Source organism: Octopus bimaculoides, chromosome 2 (genome assembly GCF_001194135.2).
Source record: "Octopus bimaculoides isolate UCB-OBI-ISO-001 chromosome 2, ASM119413v2, whole genome shotgun sequence".
Lineage (NCBI taxonomy): Eukaryota > Metazoa > Mollusca > Cephalopoda > Octopoda > Octopodidae > Octopus > Octopus bimaculoides.
This window is the reverse complement of record NC_068982.1, coordinates 44,470,824-44,475,870: the sequence shown is the minus strand read 5'-3', so window position 1 is coordinate 44,475,870 and position 5,047 is coordinate 44,470,824.

Sequence of the window (5,047 nt, the reverse complement as noted above, 5' to 3'; positions counted from 1 at the left end):
TATATATAGTTAAAAAAAACAATAACAAAAAAACAACAAAGTGAGGACGTGATATGGATAGTATTATTGGACGCTCAGGAAAGGAAAGAGAGAGTGTATGACGTTTCGGGCGTAGCCCTTCGTCGGAAAGATGGAAAGTTCGGAGAATGGAAGAACGGAGAAAGAGGAAAATGGTACCGATGCCCACGAGGTTACATGATATATATGTGTGTGTGTGTGTGTGTGTGTGTGTATGTATATTGTAGGCGTCCGTCTGTTAGTCTGTCTGTCCATCAGTCCATCAGTCCGTCTATCTCTCTCTCTATCTATCTATCTATCTATCTTACTAAATATGTGTGTATGTGTTCCTGTCGGTGTGTGTATATCTGTGTGATTTTGTTTACATCTGTCTAAAATCTGGAGGTGATTATGTTATGTCCTTTTGACTCGTAACTAGGAAGTTTTATATGTTCTTGAGAGAGAGAAAAAAAATCACTTTCATGTCGTTAGTCGTACCAACCTGTCTGCTAAGCCAGGCATTAAGATACTGTACAAAATAATTTGACCTTACAACCTCCAGTCGTTTCTCAATTTTGTTAATCTTAATCTACAATTACTTATCAATGTATATTTGATCTGTTCTAATAAAAACGATCTATTAGATATCAGTTTGTGTAATGTTAAAAATACAACTTTGTAGTGTCCACCCTTCACCTGTTTATCGATTGAATATATTAGTAAATATGCGCTAGTATATTTGATGTAGTAAATCAAGAGCTATTAATTATAACGAGATCCTCGAAAACAATATATTTTCTAAATAACTAATTTTAGTATAAAAAAAGCGGATGCAAGGGGTTGTGTCCCCTTGCATGACATTTTAATCAAATTAAATTAATTAAATATATAATGAACTGGCAAGTAAGTCTGATCTTTAACAGCACGATGCCACATTCAGTAATATTTTGGTCATATTAAACCTCACCACGAAGCATTGTCTAACAATGACTGGTAGACCTTAGAGGATGAGAATAATATTTAAGACCTATGTGAGATAACAGTGTGTAGATTTATAATTCAAAAGTATGATTTGAAAGAATACTCAGGGACGTTCCTGCATGAAAAATGGATAGTAAAGTAGGCGTCAATATGCCTAATACAGTAATTCGAGAAAAATAATAATAGTAATTTTTATAAATACTTCTGGTGTAAAGAAATAAAACGGAGGGTGAGACAAAACTAAATATGGGCATTTAATGAAAATTTAGACTTACCTTTAGGAATACTGTGAGATTTTTTGATTTTATGATATCAAGTATACTGGCATCAAATTTACTACTTAGTTTTCGTGCAGAAGGCGTCTCAAGGTTCCCGCACCTCGTCATTCATTTAAGCTATAATGGCCATGTCCATACACAAAATTCAGAGATGTTGAGAAGAGCTCAATGTAGTTATGGACGTAAAGGAATGAAAAACGGAACTGAAAAGAAAAACAGCAAGCCACTAAACATGGAAAGAACAAACCTAGTTTGAGACAGCAGCAAGTTCAAGCAGTGGTCTTCGTGGCACGAGCAATAAGCTCACACAATGGTTCCAAATTAAATCTTCACTAAAAGTGGCACTTAAAGGACAGTAGGAGGACATCTAGAGGTCACTGCCCTGCTCCTTTGGTGTGTCAGGAACTAACGAGCAGAAGTACGTATGTATGCATGTATGTATGTATGTATGTATGTATGTATGGATGGATGGATGGATGGATGGATGGATAGATGTATGGATTAATGAATGAATACATATATATATGTATTCATTACATATAGACGCAGGAGTGGCTGTGTGGTAAGTAGCTTGCTTACCAACCACATGGTTCCGAGTTCAGTCCCACTGCGTGGCACCTTGAGCAAGTGTCTTCTACTATAGCCTCGGGCCGACCAAAGCCTTGTGAGTGGATATGGTAGACGGAAACTGAAAGAAGCCCGTCGTATATATGTATATATATATATATGTATATATATATAAATGTATGTGTGTTTGTGTGTCTGTGTTTGTCCCCCCACCATCGCTTGACAACCGATGCTGGTATGTTTACGTCCCCGTAAATTAGCTGTTCGGCAAAAAGAGAATGATAGAATAAGTACTAGGTTTACAAAGAATAAGTCCTGGGGTCGATTTTCTCGACTAAAGGTGGTGCTCTAGCATGGCCGCAGTCAAATGACTGAAACAAGTAAAAGAGTAAAAGAGTATATGCACATACAAACACACACACACACACACGATTATATATATATATATAATCCAAAATCTGCAGTAATGATTTGTCTATTCTTCACTGAGTCGGACTAATAAAACCGGTGTATGTCATAGTAGTTGTCCTTGTATTGCTAAATATCTGGCTCAAAACAACCTATCATATTGCATATTAATTATAATAAAATTTCGAGTTTCTCCCTCTTTTGCTTTATTACCAGAATTAGTCATTCAGATGAAGGCGTGTGGCCCAGTGGTTAGAGTGTCACAGTCTTCATCATAAAATTGGAGTTCAACTCCTGGACCAGGTAGTGTATTGCATCATTGAGCAAAGGACTCCATTTCATGAGTGATGCCTATCGATATTAGTCGTTTAGCATGTGACTGAGTTCCATTTTAACTAAACAACATTTCATACATTACTAACTCCCGCACACTAATGCTCACTTTCTATTAGGCTTTCATGCAACAGGCATCTCAGGATATTTTCTCCCAGTCATTCCATCCATAGGAATGATAAATGCTATCTTTACTTCATCATAATATATTCTCCAAACCGTGAGTATATTGCTGTTGGTCTTTGACCTATTAAAGGCTCTCTGATTACTATGATATTTCGATACTCTACATTTTAGAACCTTCAATTTAAACTTTTGATGTAATATTTTGAAATTTCCAAGGGAGGTAATTTGGGTCAGTGAATCGTCGATTATATAGTAACACTACTGATTCAATGACTCAAATGTTTTGAGAACTAGGAGCGTTCTGCGAGTCTTACTTGAAGCAAAGTTGCTTTTTTATTTTGCGTGGATGAGGAGGGTAGTGATAGTATGATCATATGATTGAGAAGCAAAATGGAGAGTCTGGGGAAGATGCGATGAAGAATATTTATGATGGGGATTATAATGTTTGTAGCAAGTTAATAACAAGTGTATAATTAGGTGATTTCAGAACTGTAAATTATATAATTGCTCGTTAATCTTCAGTTGGTTTGACGTAAGCTAACGAGTTGTTTCATTCTCGGAACTTGATATTAGATTCGATAATTAAGGTAAAACTAATTTGTAATTTATCTAATATGCGTAAGTTTTTTTTTGTTTCTTTTTTTTTTCTTTTGCTTTTTTTTTGCATGTTAAACATTGAGAAATGCTAAGCAGCTGCGATTCAGAATTATCTCTATTTTAAAAACCACTCTTTAAGTATCTGTATTTTTCCTGCAATGGAGAATACTTAAGAGACAATGATCTACTAAAGGAGCCTCAATGTGTTCACAAGATCTGCTAAAAATAGAAGTCTGATCTTAAGCTTTCTCGTATTATACACACATCGTCTTCCAGAAAAGGACTCATTGGATAACACAGTACTAGATGTTTGAACAAAAGCAAATTAAGAAGGAGACTTGAACGGTTTTGTTCATACATGACTTGAATGTCTAGAGGTAAGCAACAACAGCCACAGCGACAAATAACCTGGTGATTCTAGTTTCCATTTCTGAGTCTTGTTTCCATTTCCATTTCCAGATATTTCCTCTTTAGATAGGTCAGGAAAGACATCAGTATAATATTGATTTCAAATATTGGTACAATGCCAGCTGTTCCTGGCCCAGTGCTAAATTAGATACACCGACCCTAGTGCTCAACCGGTACTTATTTTATCGATCCCAAAATGATAAAAGACAAAGTGGACCTCGACGGAATTTGAAGTCAGAGCGTAAAGACCTATGAAATGCCTTTAAGCATTTTGCCCGGCGTACTAACGATTCTGCCAGCTCACCACCTTAAAACATCAGTATAATATTCTTTACTTCTATAGGCACAAGGCCTGAAATTTTGGGGGAAGGGAGCTAGTCGGTTGCATCGATCCCAGTGTTTCACTGGTTCTTAATTTATCGACCCCGAAAAGGGGAAAGGCAAAGTCGACCTCGGCGGAATTCGAACTCAGAACGTAGCGGAAGAGGAAGTACCGTTAAGCATTTCGCCCGGCGTGCTGACGATCCTGCACCAGTATAATATTAGTGTCCTTCTTTAGCACGTCAAGCAACATGCTTAATGGCATCTCGTCCGTCTTTACTTTTTGAGTTCAAATTCCGCCGAGGTCCACTTTGTCTTCCCTTCGGGGTCAATAAAATAGGTACCAGTTGAATACTGGGCCGATATAATCGACTTAGCACCTCACCCGAAATTACTGGTCTTGAGCCAAAATTTGAAATCAATATTAGTGTCCGTCTTAACTACGCAGCCATGCCAGCCAGTAAGGAATCTGTATGGTATGGAATGAGGTCATGATGATAGGTTGGGCATGACACCATGAGTTATCGCACTGAGTTATACTAATCCAGGTGCCACCACTGCAGCCGAACAAGCCACTGTTCCGATTATGAAATGGTCAGCGTACAATATTCATGGTCAACGTACTTCCACCGTCATTACTTCAGCCCACCTTGTACAATCATAATAATACTATACTATAGTTACAACTAAATTCTATGAGCTACGGTATATCACTATTTCATTAACAAGAGTTTTCACAGAAGATATGACCAACTTCATGTCTTATTGCAAGTCTTTGAGAAGATAATGAGAATCTACTCCTGCAGATACTTCAATGATGCTCCGCGAGCGAGATAAGTGTGAGGTGAAACTATAAGATTGCAACTAATTTAAATGGAGAATTTTTCTAACATGACAAACGCTCACACAGGTTACAGAAAAGGCCAATCCTATTGCTCTTCTATGACTTATAATATATATATACACATGTACGTACACACACACACACACACACACACACACACACACACACACACACACACACACACACA